The 20,501-nt window shown below is 37.7% G+C and overlaps 1 long non-coding RNA gene across 5 annotated transcripts in view; it reads left to right on the forward strand.

Moving 5' to 3' along the window:
* Positions 1–11,280: 11,280 nt before the first annotated feature.
* The window catches only part of LOC147336231 (uncharacterized), a 28,892-nt gene continuing 19,671 nt past the window's right edge, over positions 11,281–20,501 (forward strand). The window contains exons 1-5 of one of the 5 annotated variants that reach the window (XR_015128230.1): positions 11,281–11,368; positions 11,601–11,681; positions 13,212–13,393; positions 13,488–13,904; positions 14,459–14,615. This is a non-coding gene — a long non-coding RNA (uncharacterized LOC147336231). Of the gene's footprint in view, positions 11,369–11,600; positions 11,682–13,211; positions 13,394–13,487; positions 14,053–14,458; positions 14,616–20,501 lie in introns of those variants that run through there. The other 4 variants (XR_015128232.1, XR_015128231.1, XR_015128233.1 and 1 more) reach the window with 4 other exon arrangements.

Consider the following 20,501-nt stretch of genomic DNA (forward strand, 5'->3'; position numbering starts at 1 on the left):
ACATGCATTTGAATGGGGAACTCGACCGAAACAAAGTATAGGTTTTCATTATGTGTATAACTTGGAAATCTTAGCTCAAACAGCTGCAAATCCTGTTTTCCCAGCACAGGAACCTTGAGTTCTATAAGATAAAGCCATAAACATGTGTATCCGAGTCTTCTATCAAAAGTTACAGCTATTTATATGAAGTTGTACAAAAACGCTTTATTTCGCCAAGACAGTGCATTTCTCACTGTTACATGCATTTGAATGGGGAACTCGCCCGAAACAAAGTATAGGTTTTCATTATGTGTATAACTTGGAAATCTTAGCTCAAACAGCTGCAAATCCTGTTTTCCCAGCACAGGAACCTTGAGTTCTATAAGATAAAGCCATAAACATGTTTGTCTGAGTCTTCTATCAAAAGTTACAGCTATTTATATGAAGTTGTACAAAAACGCTTTCTTTCGCCAAGACAATGCGTTTCTCACTGTTACATGCATTTGAATGGGAAACTCGCCTGAAAAAAAGTATAGGTTTTCATTATGTGAATAATTTTAAAATCTTAGCTCAAACGGCTGCAAAACCTGTTTGCCCAGCACGGAGATATTGAGTTTTATAAGATAAAGCCATGAACATGTTTGTCTGAGTCTTCTATCAAAAGTTACAGCGATTTATATGAAGTTGTTCAAAAACGCTTTATTTCGCCAATACAATGCATTTCTCACTGTTACATGCATTTGAATGGGAAACTCACCCGAGACAAAGTATAGGTTTTCATTATGTGAATAATTTTAAAATCTTAGCTCAAACGGCTGCAAAACCTGTTTGCCCAGCACGGGGATATTGAGTTCTATAAGAAAAAACCATAAACATGTGTATCCGAGTCTTCTATCAAAAGTTACAGCTATTTATATGAAGTTGTACAAAACCTCTTTCTTTCGCCAACACAATGCGTTTCTCACAATGCGTTTGAATGGGAAACTCGCCCGAGACAAAGTATAGGTTTTCATTATGTGAATAACTTGGAAATCTTAGCTCAAACAGCTGCAAAACCTGTTTTCCCAGCACGGGGACCTTGAGTTCTATAAGATAAAGCCATAAACATGTGTATCTGAGTCTTCTATCAAAAGTTACAGCTATTTATATGAAGTTGTACAAAACCTCTTTCTTTCGCCAACACAATGCGTTTCTCACTGTTACATGCATTTGAATGGGAAACTCGCCCGAGACAAAGTATAGGTTTTCATTATGTGAATAACTTGGAAATCTTAGCTCAAACAGCTGCAAAACCCGTTTTCCCAGCACGGGGACCTTGAGTTCTATAAGATAAAGCCATAAACATGTTTGTCTGAGTCTTCTATCAAAAGTTACAGCGATTTATATGAAGTTGTACAAAAACGCTTTATTTCGCCAAGACAATGCGTTTCTCACTGTTACATGCATTTGAATGGGGAACTCGACCGAAACAAAGTATAGGTTTTCATTATGTGTATAACTTGAAAATCTTAGCTCAAACAGCTGCAAATCCTGTTTTCCCAGCACGGGGACCTTGAGTTCTATAAGAAAAAGCCATAAACATGTGTATCCGAGTCTTCTATCAAAAGTTACAGCTATTTATATGAAGTTGTTCAAAAACGCTTTCTTTCGCCAAGACAATGCGTTTCTCACGGTTACATGCATTTGAATGGGAAACTCGCCTCAGACAAAGTATAGGTTTTCATTATGTGAATAATTTTAAAATCTTAGCTCAAACGGCTGCAAAACCTGTTTGCCCAGCACGGAGATATTGAGTTTTATAAGATAAAGCCATAAACATGTATTTCTGAGTCCTCTATCAAAAGTTACAGCGATTTATATGAAGTTGTTCAAAAACGCTTTCTTTCGCCAAGACAATGCGTTTCTCACTGTTACATGCATTTGAATGGGAAACTCGCCCGAGACAAAGTATAGGTTTTCATTATGTGAATAACTTGGAAATCTTAGCTCAAACAGCTGCAAAACCTGTTTTCCCAGCACGGGGACCTTGAGTTCTATAAGATAAAGCCATAAACATGTGTATCTGAGTCTTCTATCAAAAGTTACAGCTATTCATATGAAGTTGTACAAAAACGCTTTCTTTCGCCAAGACAGTGCGTTTCTCACTGTTACATGCATTTGAATGGGGAACTCGCCCGAAACAAAGTATAGGTTTTCATTATGTGAATAACTTGGAAATCTTAGCTCAAACAGCTGCAAAACCTGTTTTCCCAGCACGGGGACCTTGAGTTCTATAAGTTAAAGCCATAAACATGTATATCCGAGTCTTCCATCAAAAGTTACAGCTATTTATATGAAGTTGTACAAAACCTCTTTCTTTCGCCAACACAATGCGTTTCTCACAATGCGTTTGAATGGGAAACTCGCCCGAGACAAAGTATAGGTTTTCATTATGTGAATAACTTGGAAATCTTAGCTCAAACAGCTGCAAAACCTGTTTTCCCAGCACGGGGACCTTGAGTTCTATAAGTTAAAGCCATAAACATGTGTATCTGAGTCTTCTATCAAAAGTTACAGCTATTCATATGAAGTTGTACAAAAACGCTTTCTTTCGCCAAGACAGTGCGTTTCTCACTGTTACATGCATTTGAATGGGAAACTCGCCCGAAACAAAGTATAGGTTTTCATTATGTGAATAACTTGGAAATCTTAGCTCAAACAGCTGCAAATCCTGTTTTCCCAGCACAGGAACCTTGAGTTCTATAAGATAAAGCCATAAACATGTTTGTCTGAGTCTTCTATCAAAAGTTACAGCTATTTATATGAAGTTGTACAAAAACGCTTTCTTTCGCCAAGACAATGCGTTTCTCACTGTTACATGCATTTGAATGGGAAACTCGCCTGAAAAAAAGTATAGGTTTTCATTATGTGAATAATTTTAAAATCTTAGCTCAAACGGCTGCAAAACCTGTTTGCCCAGCACGGAGATATTGAGTTTTATAAGATAAAGCCATGAACATGTTTGTCTGAGTCTTCTATCAAAAGTTACAGCGATTTATATGAAGTTGTTCAAAAACGCTTTATTTCGCCAATACAATGCATTTCTCACTGTTACATGCATTTGAATGGGAAACTCACCCGAGACAAAGTATAGGTTTTCATTATGTGAATAATTTTAAAATCTTAGCTCAAACGGCTGCAAAACCTGTTTGCCCAGCACGGGGATATTGAGTTCTATAAGAAAAAACCATAAACATGTGTATCCGAGTCTTCTATCAAAAGTTACAGCTATTTATATGAAGTTGTACAAAACCTCTTTCTTTCGCCAACACAATGCGTTTCTCACAATGCGTTTGAATGGGAAACTCGCCCGAGACAAAGTATAGGTTTTCATTATGTGAATAACTTGGAAATCTTAGCTCAAACAGCTGCAAAACCTGTTTTCCCAGCACGGGGACCTTGAGTTCTATAAGATAAAGCCATAAACATGTGTATCTGAGTCTTCTATCAAAAGTTACAGCTATTTATATGAAGTTGTACAAAACCTCTTTCTTTCGCCAACACAATGCGTTTCTCACTGTTACATGCATTTGAATGGGAAACTCGCCCGAGACAAAGTATAGGTTTTCATTATGTGAATAACTTGGAAATCTTAGCTCAAACAGCTGCAAAACCCGTTTTCCCAGCACGGGGACCTTGAGTTCTATAAGATAAAGCCATAAACATGTTTGTCTGAGTCTTCTATCAAAAGTTACAGCGATTTATATGAAGTTGTACAAAAACGCTTTATTTCGCCAAGACAATGCGTTTCTCACTGTTACATGCATTTGAATGGGGAACTCGACCGAAACAAAGTATAGGTTTTCATTATGTGTATAACTTGAAAATCTTAGCTCAAACAGCTGCAAATCCTGTTTTCCCAGCACGGGGACCTTGAGTTCTATAAGAAAAAGCCATAAACATGTGTATCCGAGTCTTCTATCAAAAGTTACAGCTATTTATATGAAGTTGTTCAAAAACGCTTTCTTTCGCCAAGACAATGCGTTTCTCACGGTTACATGCATTTGAATGGGAAACTCGCCTCAGACAAAGTATAGGTTTTCATTATGTGAATAATTTTAAAATCTTAGCTCAAACGGCTGCAAAACCTGTTTGCCCAGCACGGAGATATTGAGTTTTATAAGATAAAGCCATAAACATGTATTTCTGAGTCCTCTATCAAAAGTTACAGCGATTTATATGAAGTTGTTCAAAAACGCTTTCTTTCGCCAAGACAATGCGTTTCTCACGGTTACATGCATTTGAATGGGAAACTCGCCTCAGACAAAGTATAGGTTTTCATTATGTGAATAATTTTAAAATCTTAGCTCAAACGGCTGCAAAACCTGTTTGCCCAGCACGGAGATATTGAGTTTTATAAGATAAAGCCATAAACATGTGTTTCTGAGTCCTCTATCAAAAGTTACAGCGATTTATATGAAGTTGTACAAAAACGCTTTATTTCGCCAACACAATGCGTTTCTCACTGTTACATGCATTTGAATGGGGAACTCGACCGAAACAAAGTATAGGTTTTCATTATGTGTATAACTTGAAAATCTTAGCTCAAACAGCTGCAAATCCTGTTTTTCCCAGCACGGGGACCTTGAGTTCTATAAGAAAAAGCCATAAACATGTGTATCTGAGTCTTCTATCAAAAGTTACAGCTATTTATATGAAGTTGTACAAAACCTCTTTCTTTCGCCAACACAATGCGTTTCTCACTGTTACATGCATTTGAATGGGAAACTCGCCCGAGACAAAGTATAGGTTTTCATTATGTGAATAACTTGGAAATCTTAGCTCAAACAGCTGCAAAACCCGTTTTCCCAGCACGGGGACCTTGAGTTCTATAAGATAAAGCCATAAACATGTTTGTCTGAGTCTTCTATCAAAAGTTACAGCGATTTATATGAAGTTGTACAAAAACGCTTTATTTCGCCAAGACAATGCGTTTCTCACTGTTACATGCATTTGAATGGGGAACTCGACCGAAACAAAGTATAGGTTTTCATTATGTGTATAACTTGAAAATCTTAGCTCAAACAGCTGCAAATCCTGTTTTCCCAGCACGGGGACCTTGAGTTCTATAAGAAAAAGCCATAAACATGTGTATCCGAGTCTTCTATCAAAAGTTACAGCTATTTATATGAAGTTGTTCAAAAACGCTTTCTTTCGCCAAGACAATGCGTTTCTCACGGTTACATGCATTTGAATGGGAAACTCGCCTCAGACAAAGTATAGGTTTTCATTATGTGAATAATTTTAAAATCTTAGCTCAAACGGCTGCAAAACCTGTTTGCCCAGCACGGAGATATTGAGTTTTATAAGATAAAGCCATAAACATGTATTTCTGAGTCCTCTATCAAAAGTTACAGCGATTTATATGAAGTTGTTCAAAAACGCTTTCTTTCGCCAAGACAATGCGTTTCTCACGGTTACATGCATTTGAATGGGAAACTCGCCTCAGACAAAGTATAGGTTTTCATTATGTGAATAATTTTAAAATCTTAGCTCAAACGGCTGCAAAACCTGTTTGCCCAGCACGGAGATATTGAGTTTTATAAGATAAAGCCATAAACATGTGTTTCTGAGTCCTCTATCAAAAGTTACAGCGATTTATATGAAGTTGTACAAAAACGCTTTATTTCGCCAAGACAATGCGTTTCTCACTGTTACATGCATTTGAATGGGGAACTCGACCGAAACAAAGTATAGGTTTTCATTATGTGTATAACTTGAAAATCTTAGCTCAAACAGCTGCAAATCCTGTTTTTCCCAGCACGGGGACCTTGAGTTCTATAAGAAAAAGCCATAAACATGTGTATCCGAGTCTTCTATCAAAAGTTACAGCTATTTATATGAAGTTGTACAAAAACGCTTTCTTTCGCCAAGACAGTGCATTTCTCACTGTTACATGCATTTGAATGGGAAACTCGCCTGAAAAAAAGTATAGGTTTTCATTATGTGAATAATTTTAAAATCTTAGCTCAAATGGCTTCAAAACCTGTTTGCCCAGCACGGAGATATTGAGTTTTATAAGATAAAGCCATAAACATGTGTGTCTGAGTCCTCTATCAAAAGTTACAGCTATTTATATGAAGTTGTACAAAAACGCTTTCTTTCGCCAAGACAATGCGTTTCTCACTGTTACATGCATTTGAATGGGAAACTCGCCTCAGACAAAGTATAGGTTTTCATTATGTGAATAATTTTAAAATCTTAGCTCAAACGGCTGCAAAACCTGTTTGCCCAGCACGGAGATATTGAGTTTTATAAGATAAAGCCATGAACATGTTTGTCTGAGTCTTCTATCAAAAGTTACAGCGATTTATATGAAGTTGTTCAAAAACGCTTTATTTCGCCAATACAATGCATTTCTCACTGTTACATGCATTTGAATGGGAAACTCACCCGAGACAAAGTATAGGTTTTCATTATGTGAATAATTTTAAAATCTTAGCTCAAACGGCTGCAAAACCTGTTTGCCCAGCACGGGGATATTGAGTTCTATAAGAAAAAACCATAAACATGTGTATCCGAGTCTTCTATCAAAAGTTACAGCTATTTATATGAAGTTGTACAAAAACGCTTTCTTTCGCCAAGACAGTGCGTTTCTCACTGTTACATGCATTTGAATGGGGAACTCGACCGAAACAAAGTATAGGTTTTCATTATGTGAATAACTTGAAAATCTTAGCTCAAACAGCTGCAAATCCTGTTTTCCCAGCACAGGAACCTTGAGTTCTATAAGATAAAGCCATAAACATGTGTATCCGAGTCTTCTATCAAAAGTTACAGCTATTTATATGAAGTTGTACAAAAACGCTTTCTTTCGCCAAGACAATGCGTTTCTCACTGTTACATGCATTTGAATGGGAAACTCGCCTGAAAAAAAGTATAGGTTTTCATTATGTGAATAATTTTAAAATCTTAGCTCAAACGGCTGCAAAACCTGTTTGCCCAGCACGGAGATATTGAGTTTTATAAGATAAAGCCATAAACATGTGTGTCTGAGTCTTCTATCAAAAGTTACAGCGATTTATATGAAGTTGTACAAAAACGCTTTCTTTCGCCAAGACAGTGCGTTTCTCACTGTTACATGCATTTGAATGGGGAACTCGACCGAAACAAAGTATAGGTTTTCATTATGTGTATAACTTGGAAATCTTAGCTCAAACAGCTGCAAATCCTGTTTTCCCAGCACAGGAACCTTGAGTTCTATAAGATAAAGCCATAAACATGTGTATCCGAGTCTTCTATCAAAACTTACAGCTATTTATATGAAGTTGTACAAAAACGCTTTATTTCGCCAAGACAGTGCATTTCTCACTGTTACATGCATTTGAATGGGGAACTCGCCCGAAACAAAGTATAGGTTTTCATTATGTGTATAACTTGGAAATCTTAGCTCAAACAGCTGCAAATCCTGTTTTCCCAGCACAGGAACCTTGAGTTCTATAAGATAAAGCCATAAACATGTGTGTCTGAGTCTTCTATCAAAAGTTACAGCGATTTATATGAAGTTGTTCAAAAACGCTTTCTTTCGCCAAGACAATGCGTTTCTCACTGTTACATGCATTTGAATGGGAAACTCGCCTGAAAAAAAGTATAGGTTTTCATTATGTGAATAATTTTAAAATCTTAGCTCAAACGGCTGCAAAACCTGTTTGCCCAGCACGGAGATATTGAGTTTTATAAGATAAAGCCATAAACATGTGTGTCTGAGTCTTCTATCAAAAGTTACAGCGATTTATATGAAGTTGTTCAAAAACGCTTTCTTTCGCCAAGACAATGCGTTTCTCACGGTTACATGCATTTGAATGGGAAACTCGCCTCAGACAAAGTATAGGTTTTCATTATGTGAATAATTTTAAAATCTTAGCTCAAACGGCTGCAAAACCTGTTTGCCCAGCACGGAGATATTGAGTTTTATAAGATAAAGCCATAAACATGTGTGTCTGAGTCTTCTATCAAAAGTTACAGCGATTTATATGAAGTTGTTCAAAAACGCTTTCTTTCGCCAAGACAATGCGTTTCTCACGGTTACATGCATTTGAATGGGAAACTCGCCTCAGACAAAGTATAGGTTTTCATTATGTGAATAATTTTAAAATCTTAGCTCAAACGGCTGCAAAACCTGTTTGCCCAGCACGGAGATATTGAGTTTTATAAGATAAAGCCATAAACATGTGTGTCTGAGTCTTCTATCAAAAGTTACAGCGATTTATATGAAGTTGTTCAAAAACGCTTTCTTTCGCCAAGACAATGCGTTTCTCACGGTTACATGCATTTGAATGGGAAACTCGCCTCAGACAAAGTATAGGTTTTCATTATGTGAATAATTTTAAAATCTTAGCTCAAACGGCTGCAAAACCTGTTTGCCCAGCACGGAGATATTGAGTTTTATAAGATAAAGCCATAAACATGTGTTTCTGAGTCCTCTATCAAAAGTTACAGCGATTTATATGAAGTTGTTCAAAAACGCTTTCTTTCGCCAAGACAATGCGTTTCTCACGGTTACATGCATTTGAATGGGAAACTCGCCTCAGACAAAGTATAGGTTTTCATTATGTGAATAATTTTAAAATCTTAGCTCAAACGGCTGCAAAACCTGTTTGCCCAGCACGGAGATATTGAGTTCTACAAGTTAAAGCCATAAACATGTTTGTCTGAGTCTTCTATCAAAGGTTACAGCTATTCATATGAAGTTGTACAAAAACGCTTTCTTTCGCCAAGACAATGCGTTTCTCACTGTTACATGCATTTGAATGGGGAACTCGACCGAAACAAAGTATAGGTTTTCATTATGTGAATAACTTGGAAATCTTAGCTCAAACAGTTGCAAAACCTTTTTTCCCAACACGGGGACCTTGAGTTCTATAAGTTAAAGCCATAAACATGTGTATCCGAGTCTCCTATCAAAAGTTACATTGATTTATATGAAGTTGTACAAAAACGCTTTCTTTCGCCAATACAATGCGTTTCTCACTGTTACATGCATTTGAATGGGAAACTCGCCTGAAACAAAGTATAGGTTTTCATTATGTGAATAATTTTAAAATCTTAGCTCAAACGGCTGCAAAACCTCTTTCTTTCGCCAAGACAATGCGTTTCTCACTGTTACATGCATTTGAATGGGAAACTCGCCCGAGACAAAGTATAGGTTTTCATTATGTGACTAATTTTAAAATCTTAGCTCAAACGGCTGCAAAACCTGTTTGCCCAGCACAGAGATATTGAGTTTTATAAGATAAAGCCATGAACATGTTTGTCTGAGTCTTCTATCAAAAGTTACAGCGATTTATATGAAATTGTACGAAAATGCTTTCTTTCGCCAAGACAGTGTGTTTCTCACTGTTACATGCATTTGAATGGGAAACTCACCTGAGACAAAGTATAGGTTTTCATTATGTGAATAATTTTAAAATCTTAGCTCAAACGGCTGCAAAACCTCTTTCTTTCGCCAAGACAGTGCGTTTCTCACTGTTACATGCATTTGAATGGGGAACTCGACCGACACAAAGTATAGGTTTTCATTATGTGAATAACTTGGAAATCTTAGCTCAAACAGCTGCAAAACCTGTTTTCCCAGCACAGGGACCTTGAGTTGTATAAGATAAAGCCATAAACATGTGTATCCGAGTCTTCTATCAAAAGTTACAGCTAATTCATATGAAATTGTACAAAAACGCTTTCTTTCGCCAAGACAGTGCATTTCTCACTGTTACTTGCATTTGAATGGGGAACTCAACCGAAACAAAGTATAGGTTTTCATTATGTGAATAAGTTGAAAATCTTAGCTCAAACGGCTGCAAAACCTGTTTTCCCAGCATGGGGATATTGAAGTGTATAAGATAAAGCCATAAATATGTGTTTGTGAGTCTTCTATCAAAAGTTACAGCAAGATCTATGAAGTTGATGAAAAACGCTTTCTTTCGCGCATGTTTATGGCTTTATCTTATAGAACTCAATATCTCCGTGCTGGGCAAACAGGTTTTAAAGCTGTTTGAGCTAAGATTTTCAAGTTATTCACATAATGAAAACTTATACTTTGCGTCTGGCGAGAACTCCATTCAAATGCATGTAATAGCGAGTAACGCACTAACATGGTGAAATAAAGAGTTTTTTCATTAACTTCATAGATCCTTCCGCCTGTGGGCCCCCTCCTATCTGTAACTATCAAAACTCTCATATTCTAAAACTATCATCTCATATCAAAACTATCATAATCACATTATCTGACTTTATCAGTTATGACAATGAGAAACGATAAACAATTTGGCAAATAAATGACTTATAATTGTTCTTACCTGGTCCAGATGATCCACAGCCCCTTTGGATTTGTTATAATCCAGGATGATGTGGGGCTTTCTCTTCCCAGAGTCCTGGACTTGTAGCTCACGGTGCCTGGTGCCCAATAAGACAACATTTTTTCTTTGCTTGGGGATGTAGGAAACCACAGCCATATCCCCCTTGCAGCGACCTGGACGGGAGAGACGATTATCGAATCTTACTGCCCGATTAATTTGCTCAAATCTTTTTTTTTGACATGGTAGCAGGAAACAGAAGAGCCCTGTCTCCCCATCCCACAGGCTTGTTGTCGTTTCATGTGAGACCTGTACAGGCCAGCCAGCATCACAAGCCCCATGTAAGCCTGCAACTCCTCCTCATCTATGTCCTTCCAGTCTTTTACTGACCTGTTGCCCTGCAGGTTGGTGAAATGCAGGATTAGCTGCATAATGTCCTCTGCAAAAAAAAGATGGAAAGTGCACACAGGGCTGCTGATCCTATGAATTGCATAATGGGTTGGTCCTGGGGTTAAAATGGGAGGAGGAAAAAATGGCAGGACCTCTTCATGTGTGGGTTGCCACATGATTTCTCCATTTTTAGATCTCCACTGGCCATCCTCCAGTCTTGTCTCTTCCTCCTGCTCTTCTTCCTCCTTCTCCTTCTCCTCCTCCGCACATGAGCTGCAAAGCTCCTCGGTGCCTGGCAAAAATTCTTCTTCGCTGTCAGAAGTATCTCCACTGCTTGTGGAGAGTGCAAAACTGCAGCAACAGCCTCCTCTAAACTGAGTGCACGCTTCATTGTGTCTGTGCAGAAATGACCACTCAGACCAGGCTGCAAAGTATTCTCATAGACTTCAAAGGTGCACCTGAATAAACATGCTACACCATATCCAATAAGAGAGAGGAGGCACACTCTTGATCAAGAAAAAACATAAACGCACGCCTTTGATCTCTCTCCCCCCCCCCCCCCCCCCCCCCTCTCTCTCTCTCACACACACACACACACGCACACACATGCACATACACACACAATACCATTTTATGGTGGTTAGCTGTTTTATTGTCATGCATTTTACAAGGTAAGATAACCATGTCCTGCATTCAAAACCACTGAAAATGTCTATCGTGGTGCTGTGCCTAATATTGTGCTGGTGTATGTTGGGTAATGGCACAGCTAGCGACTGGGTGACTTTATTCACCCGCTTCGGCTGTTATCAGTCCATACAATTGGGCGTTATTAGCACAAATCAGTCCCATAGATATGGACCAGCTCCTGCTAGATTGTTCAGAAGGTTGTTATCATCCATCCAGATGGAGGATCACTAACAGGAGCGTGGGAAGACTCCAGAATTCACTCTGGCTGGAATCCGGTGGATACAGCAGTGTTTACAGGTAAGACCGTTTAAACGGACAGCATTTATAGAACGACTATTAAAAGTCAGCGAGTGTCAATAATGTTAATGTGCTTATGTTAGTAATACACCGAGTGCTAATATAACAGCTTTAAGATGCATTTGTAGATGTTATTACGTGTTTTACCGTCTTTATGGTGCTAGCTTAAAGTTACGGTGTAAACGTTAGCTTATATTGGAGTAAAGCTGTTACTGTTTAAACGATGTTAGCACAGAAATATTAGCTTCTGTTATGACTGACGAAGTTACTAGTTAATAAAGTTTCCAGTAAACTGTTTAATCGCAGCCACAGATTGACAGCAAATATCTCGATTAGCTTCAGTGCATCTGTAATAAATATGTGCAAGTTTCAGTGCTTCGTTTAAACTGTATGATACTTATACTGACCCAGGGTCAATGTAAAATACAATCCTAGCTGTGTGAACAAAGCCTGGCTCCTTTAATCCTGCATGAAAAACCTCAGGATGCAGGCTATTATTACTCTTTCCTGCTGGCACACCTGTCACACCTGAGAGTCAGCTAGAAACGTACAGTGACGTGGACATCATGCAAAGACTGCCAGACTCTGTAATACTGCAAATGATCAGTGACTCAAGTTAACACTAAACTTTAAACAGCACCTCTGTGTCTCTGTGTGCTGAACATTTAGGATTGAGTCAGGCTGCATCTGTGTTAGTCCTCTGACAGACTGGTGACCTGTCCAGGTGTGCTCTACCTATGACTACTGGGACAGGCTCTAGCTCCTGTAATAGAAATTTTCTGTTATTCTCATTTAAAGTATTTAAGTGCTTATGACACTGTTATAGACTGTTCAGTGAAAGGTTCTAAAACTAGATGAACTTACTTCAGCAGTTTGAGAAAACAACTCCCTTTACAGGTGCTGATAAGGCCAAGGGCACAAAACAGCATAACCACTGATCCGTTAGGTTTCATAGCGAGACACGTGAAGTGTGGTAGGATCAGTTTGTAACTTCCTCCCTCTTCCTTGGAATGCATAAAGGAGTAGGAGCACAACTTCTGTGGCAGAGCTGACATGACTGAACTGTAATGTTTGATGTGTGTTTGCTCTCCTGTGCGCAGTAATAAATAGCTTGATCACAGCTCTTTCTGTGTTGCAGACTTTATTTAAAAAATTCCACGACACCCCCCACCCCACTGAATTGAATATTCAAAAGACATTTGTTTAAATAGTTCTAGAAATCTGAGCTGTTGGTGTGTCCTTGGATTGTGTGGTAATAATATTAGAGCCTGCAATCTTTCTTACTGAATCTCTACTATGAGTCATGTTACCTGAGATTAATTCTATGTTTACCTGTCAGCCTGGACGAATGTGCTGTGTGAAGGAAATTAAATTAAATCAGATCTGAACTGAACTGCGTACATTTAAGGAATCTGTTCATATTTAATTGAAATATGAACCAGTGTTTTTTTTGATTGCTGATTCCAAGATAGTCTTTGTGGAAATCCTCTTTGGCTTTTTGTTATTTTAATTCTCTTTTATGTTTTCCAGAACAGTTCTCCACAGTCACTGTCCACATGGGTCAGTGGGACCAAGAAGCACTCTGCTAATGTGTGGACTCTGACCAGCAACATCCAGCAAGACCCAGACAGCGTTTTCTATCTCCCAGCTGGAGGTTTTTGTTTGTCAGTGACTGGAGAGTCAGATTTTTGTTGAGCTTCACACTTGCAGAGGTAAGTCAGTTTGCAGAGATCCCTCCTACCCTGGCTTTTATGTGCTAGATTTCTTATCTGAAACAGTAATATTTCAGTGACTGCTGATCCACAGGTTAATACACGCTACTGATCCCTGATAGGAGATCCAACAAAGAAGCCTGGTGGATGTTTGTTTACAGTCTGATGATGGGACATCATGCTCTGCATCTTCAAAGTTTGTCTCTTGATTATTATTCATACCCAGTAATGTGAAGTATGCTCATATCTACTATAACTGAACCAACCTGGTGCTCTTCATTTATGGAGGCTGTTGAGTCTGAATGTTGGATGTTGTGTATCTCGTGTTCTCTGGGCTTTGTTGTCCTCAGTCTTTTTGCAGGATCAGAAAGCAAAACCAGGAGGCGCGTAAATGTTTCTTCTCCATGATGTTTCTTCAAATGTTTCTTCTGGATGATGATAAGACTGTGACACGGGATGCCACCTTTGGTCTTGTGATGAAGCAAAGCTCAGGAAGAAGTGTGATTAAATGGTACCCACATGTGTGCTGCTGAGAAGGATGTACAGGGGCACCTGCAGCCAAATCCAAGCTTCAGCTTAGTTGTAGTTGCAGAATGCTATAGGACTGAGACATCTAAGGCATCAAATGTTTGATTAAACAGAAGAAAAAGAGAAGTTTTTTCCCTATAATTATCACTTCTTAAAATCTGTAGCAACTTCAAGTCTTTCAGCATGCTGAGCATGCTCAGAATGTGACAATATATTTTTGTTCAATATTTAATTTCTTTCAGTTGCAATAGTTAAATGAAAAAAAAAATATATATATTCTTATAATTTAGCAAACGAATTTATCAAAAAAAAAATATATACATATATCTGTATTAGTTTTAATAAATTAATTTGACACCTGTATTGAAAATACCATATTGTATTCATATAGAATCAGTATGGTATCATTGTTTGTCTGCTCACTGATTGTTGAAACTAAGAGCTAGTTTGATCTGTTTAGATCTAAAGTATCCAAAGTTGAGCTCTAATGTTTCTTCACCCCTGTGTGTGTGATATGTGATTCCTACATGCTGGCAGAGCAGCAGTTTGTGCTCACAGATGGTGACGGTGTGGAGAGACGGTGGTGTTTCCTCAGAAGAACCAGCAGAGTCACAAAGGACACCAGTCCATCTCACAGCCTTGACTTGCTGACTGATGTTCGTCTGCACTGCACAGAGGAAATCAACTGACCGAGGTTTGTCCAGTGACGTGTTATGAAATGTATATTTGTTTTATGCTTACAGATATGTTTTTCTTGACAGAGGCTCTGCAGAGGTTAGACAAAACAGAGAAAATATGTGCTTGTAACAGTGAGAAACGCATTGTCTTGGCGAAAGAAAGCATTTTTGAACAACTTCATATAAATCGCTGTAACTTTTGATAGAAGACTCAGACACACATGTTTATGGCTTTATCTTATAAAACTCAATATCTCCGTGCTGGGCAAACAGGTTTTGCAGCCGTTTGAGCTAAGATTTTAAAATTATTCACATAATGAAAACCTATACTTTTTTTCAGGCGAGTTTCCCATTCAAATGCATGTAACAGTGAGAAACGCATTGTCTTGGCGAAATAAAGCGTTTTTGAACAACTTCATATAAATCGCTGTAACTTTTGATAGAGGTCTCAGACAAACATGTTTATGGCTTTATCTTATAAAACTCAATATCTCCGTGCTGGGCAAACAGGTTTTGCAGCCGTTTGAGCTAAGATTTTAAAATTATTCACATAATGAAAACCTATACTTTGTTTCAGGCGAGTTTCCCATTCAAATGCATGTAACAGTGAGAAACACACTGTCTTGGCGAAAGAAAGCGTTTTTGTACAACTTCATATAAATCGCTGTAACTTTTGATAGAAGACTCAGACAAACATGTTCATGGCTTTATCTTATAGAACTCAATATCCCCGTGCTGGGCAGCCGTTTGAGCTAAGATTTTAAAATTATTCACATAATGAAAACCTATACTTTGTCTGAGGCGAGTTTCCCATTCAAATGCATGTAACAGTGAGAAACACACTGTCTTGGCGAAATAAAGCGTTTTTGAACAACTTCATATAAATCGCTGTAACTTTTGATAGAAGACTCAGACACACATGTTTATGGCTTTATCTTATAGAACTCAATATCCCCGTGCTGTGCAAACAGGTTTTGCAGCCGTTTGAGTTAAGATTTTAAAATTATTCACATAATGAAAACCTATACTTTGTTTCAGGCGAGTTTCCCATTCAAATGCATGTAACAGTGAGAAACGCATTGTCTTGGCGAAAGAAAGCGTTTTTGAACAACTTCATATAAATCGCTGTAACTTTTGATAGAAGACTCAGACACACATGTTTATGGCTTTATCTTATAAAACTCAATATCTCCGTGCTGGGCAAACAGGTTTTGCAGCCGTTTGAGCTAAGATTTTAAAATTATTCACATAATGAAAACCTATACTTTGTCTCAGGCGAGTTTCCCATTCAAATGCATGTAACAGTGAGAAACGCATTGTCTTGGCGAAATAAAGCGTTTTTGAACAACTTCATATAAATCGCTGTAACTTTTGATAGAGGACTCACACAAACATGTTTATGGCTTTATCTTATAGAACTCAATATCCCCGTGCTGGGCAAACAGGTTTTGCAGCCGTTTGAGCTAAGATTTTAAAATTATTCACATAATGAAAACCTATACTTTGTCTCAGGCGAGTTTCCCATTCAAATGCATGTAACAGTGAGAAACGCATTGTCTTGGCGAAATAAAGCGTTTTTCAAAACCTTCATATAAATTGCTGTAACTTTTGATAGAGGACTCAGACAAACATGTTCATGGCTTTATCTTATAGAACTCAATATCCCCGTGCTGGGCAAACAGGTTTTGCAGCCGATTGAGCTAAGATTTTAAAATTATTCACATAATGAAAACCTATACTTTGTCTCAGGCGAGTTTCCCATTCAAATGCATGTAACAGTGAGAAACGCATTGTCTTGGCGAAAGAAAGCGTTTTTGAACAACTTCATATAAATCGCTGTAACTTTTGATAGAAGACTCAGACAAACATGTTCATGGCTTTATCTTATAAAACTCAATATCTCCGTGCTGGGCAAACAGGTTTTGCAGCCGTTTGAGCTAAGATTTTAAAATTATTCACATAATGAAAACCTATACTTTGTCTCAGGCGAGTTTCCCATTCAAATGCATGTAACTGTGAGAAACGCATTGTCTTGGCGAAAGAAAGCATTTTCGTACAACTTCATATAAATCGCTGTAACTTTTGATAGAACACTCAGACAAACATGTTCATGGCTTTATCTTATAAAACTCAATATCTCCGTGCTGGGCAAACAGGTTTTGCAGCCGTTTGAGCTAAGATTTTAAAATTATTCACATAATGAAAACCTATACTTTGTCTCGGGCGAGTTTCCCATTCAAATGCATGTAACTGTGAGAAACGCATTGTCTTGGCGAAAGAAAGCGTTTTTCAAAACCTTCATATAAATCGCTGTAACTTTTGATAGAGGACTCAGACAAACATGTTTATGGCTTTATCTTATAGAACTCAATATCCCCGTGCTGGGCAAACAGGTTTTGCAGCCGTTTGAGCTAAGATTTTAAAATTATTCACATAATGAAAACCTATACTTTGTCTCGGGCGAGTTTCCCATTCAAATGCATGTAACAGTGAGAAACGCATTGTCTTGGCGAAAGAAAGCGTTTTTGAACAACTTCATATAAATCGCTGTAACTTTTGATAGAAGACTCAGACAAACATGTTTATGGATTTATCTTATAAAACTCAATATCCCCGTGCTGGGCAAACAGGTTTTGCAGCCGTTTGAGCTAAGATTTTAAAATTATTCACATAATGAAAACCTATACTTTGTCTCGGGCGAGTTTCCCATTCAAATGCATGTAACTGTGAGAAACGCATTGTCTTGGCGAAAGAAAGCGTTTTTCAAAACCTTCATATAAATCGCTGTAACTTTTGATAGAGGACTCAGACAAACATGTTTATGGCTTTATCTTATAGAACTCAATATCCCCGTGTTGGGTAAACAGGTTTTGCAGCCGTTTGAGCTAATATTTTAAAATTATTCACATAATGAAAACCTATACTTTGTCTGAGGCGAGTTTCCCATTCAAATGCATGTAACAGAGAGAAACGCATTGTCTTGGCGAAAGAAAGCATTTTCGTACAACTTCTTATAAATCGCTGTAACTTTTGATAGAAGACTCAGACAAACATGTTTATGGCTTTATCTTATAGAACTCAATATCCCCGTGCTGGGCAAACAGGTTTTGCAGCCAATTGAGCTAAGATTTTAAAATTATTCACATAATGAAAACCTATACTTTGTCTCGGGCGAGTTTCCCATTCAAATGCATGTAACAGTGAGAAACGCATTGTCTTGGCGAAAGAAAGCGTTTTTGAACAACTTCATATAAATCGCTGTAACTTTTGATAGAACACTCAGACACACATGTTTATGGCTTTATCTTATAAAACTCAATATCTCCGTGCTGGGCAAACAGGTTTTGCAGCCGTTTGAGCTAAGATTTTAAAATTATTCACATAATGAAAACCTATACTTTGTCTCGGGCGAGTTTCCCATTCAAATGCATGTAACAGTGAGAAATGCATTGTCTTGGCGAAATAAAGCGTTTTTGAACAACTTCATATAAATCGCTGTAACTTTTGATAGAGGACTCAGACAAACATGTTCATGGCTTTATCTTATAGAACTCAATATCCCCGTGCCGGGCAAACAGGTTGCAGCCGTTTGAGCTAAGATTTTAAAATTATTCACATAATGAAAACCTATACTTTGTCTCGGGCGAGTTTCCCATTCAAATGCATGTAACAGTGAGAAACGCATTGTCTTGGCGAAATAAAGCGTTTTTGAACAACTTCATATAAATCGCTGTAACTTTTGATAGAAGACTCAGACAAACATGTTCATGGCTTTATCTTATAAAACTCAATATCTCTGTGCTGGGCAAACAGGTTTTGCAGCCATTTGAGCTAAGATTTTAAAATTATTCACATAATGAAAACCTATACTTTGTTTCAGGCGAGTTTCCCATTCAAATGCATGTAACAGTGAGAAACGCATTGTCTTGGCGAAATAAAGCGTTTTTGAACAACTTCATATAAATCGCTGTAACTTTTGATAGAAGACTCAGACAAACATGTTCATGGCTTTATCTTATAAAACTCAATATCCCCGTGCTGGGCAAACAGGTTTTGCAGCCGTTTGAGCTAAGATTTTAAAATTATTCACATAATGAAAACCTATACTTTGTCTCGGGCGAGTTTCCCATTCAAATGCATGTAACAGTGAGAAACGCATTGTCTTGGCGAAAGAAAGCGTTTTTCAAAACCTTCATATAAATCCCTGTAACTTTTGATAGAGGACTGAGACAAACATGTTTATGGCTTTATCTTATAGAACTCAATATCCCCGTGCTGGGCAAACAGGTTTTGCAGCCGTTTGAGCTAAGATTTTAAAATTATTCACATAATGAAAACCTATACTTTGTCTCGGGCGAGTTTCCCATTCAAATGCATGTAACTGTGAGAAACGCATTGTCTTGGCGAAAGAAAGCGTTTTTCAAAACCTTCATATAAATCGCTGTAACTTTTGATAGAAGACTCAGACAAACATGTTTATGGCTTTATCTTATAAAACTCAATATCTCCGTGCTGGGCAAACAGGTTTTGCAGCCGTTTGAGCTAAGATTTTAAAATTATTCACATAATGAAAACCTATACTTTGTCTCAGGCGAGTTTCCCATTCAAATGCATGTAACTGTGAGAAACGCATTGTCTTGGCGAAATAAAGCGTTTTTGAACAACTTCATATAAATCGCTGTAACTTTTGATAGAAGACTCAGACAAACATGTTCATGGCTTTATCTTATAAAACTCAATATCTCCGTGCTGGGCAAACAGGTTTTGCAGCCGTTTGAGCTAAGATTTTAAAATTATTCACATAATGAAAACCTATACTTTGTCTCAGGCGAGTTTCCCATTCAAATGCATGTAACTGTGAGAAACGCATTGTCTTGGCGAAAGAAAGCGTTTTTCAAAACCTTCATATAAATCGCTGTAACTTTTGATAGAGGACTCAGACAAACATGTTTATGGCTTTATCTTATAGAACTCAATATCCCCGTGCTGGGCAAACAGGTTTTGCAGCCGTTTGAGCTAAGATTTTAAAATTATTCACATAATGAAAACCTATACTTTGTCTCGGGCGAGTTTCCCATTCAAATGCATGTAACAGTGAGAAACGCATTGTCTTGGCGAAAGAAAGCGTTTTTGAACAACTTCATATAAATCGCTGTAACTTTTGATAGAAGACTCAGACAAACATGTTCATGGCTTTATCTTATAAAACTCAATATCCCCGTGCTGGGCAAACAGGTTTTGCAGCCGTTTGAGCTAAGATTTTAAAATTATTCACATAATGAAAACCTATACTTTGTCTCAGGCGAGTTTCCCATTCAAATGCATGTAACTGTGAGAAACGCATTGTCTTGGCGAAATAAAGCGTTTTTGAACAACTTCATATAAATCGCTGTAACTTTTGATAGAAGACTCAGACAAACATGTTCATGGCTTTATCTTATAAAACTCAATATCTCCGTGCTGGGCAAACAGGTTTTGCAGCCGTTTGAGCTAAGATTTTAAAATTATTCACATAATGAAAACCTATACTTTGTCTCAGGCGAGTTTCCCATTCAAATGCATGTAACTGTGAGAAACGCATTGTCTTGGCGAAAGAAAGCGTTTTTCAAAACCTTCATATAAATCGCTGTAACTTTTGATAGAGGACTCAGACAAACATGTTTATGGCTTTATCTTATAGAACTCAATATCCCCGTGCTGGGCAAACAGGTTTTGCAGCCGTTTGAGCTAAGATTTTAAAATTATTCACATAATGAAAACCTATACTTTGTCTCGGGCGAGTTTCCCATTCAAATGCATGTAACTGTGAGAAACGCATTGTCTTGGCGAAAGAAAGCGTTTTTCAAAACCTTCATATAAATCGCTGTAACTTTTGATAGAGGACTCAGACAAACATGTTTATG

This window comes from Aulonocara sp. 'chitande type north' Nkhata Bay, linkage group LG3, assembly GCF_057382095.1.
Source record: "Aulonocara sp. 'chitande type north' Nkhata Bay isolate Kocher_YH1m ecotype deep benthic linkage group LG3, A_spYH_male_GT1.1, whole genome shotgun sequence".
Classification (NCBI taxonomy): Eukaryota; Metazoa; Chordata; class Actinopteri; order Cichliformes; family Cichlidae; genus Aulonocara; species Aulonocara sp. 'chitande type north' Nkhata Bay.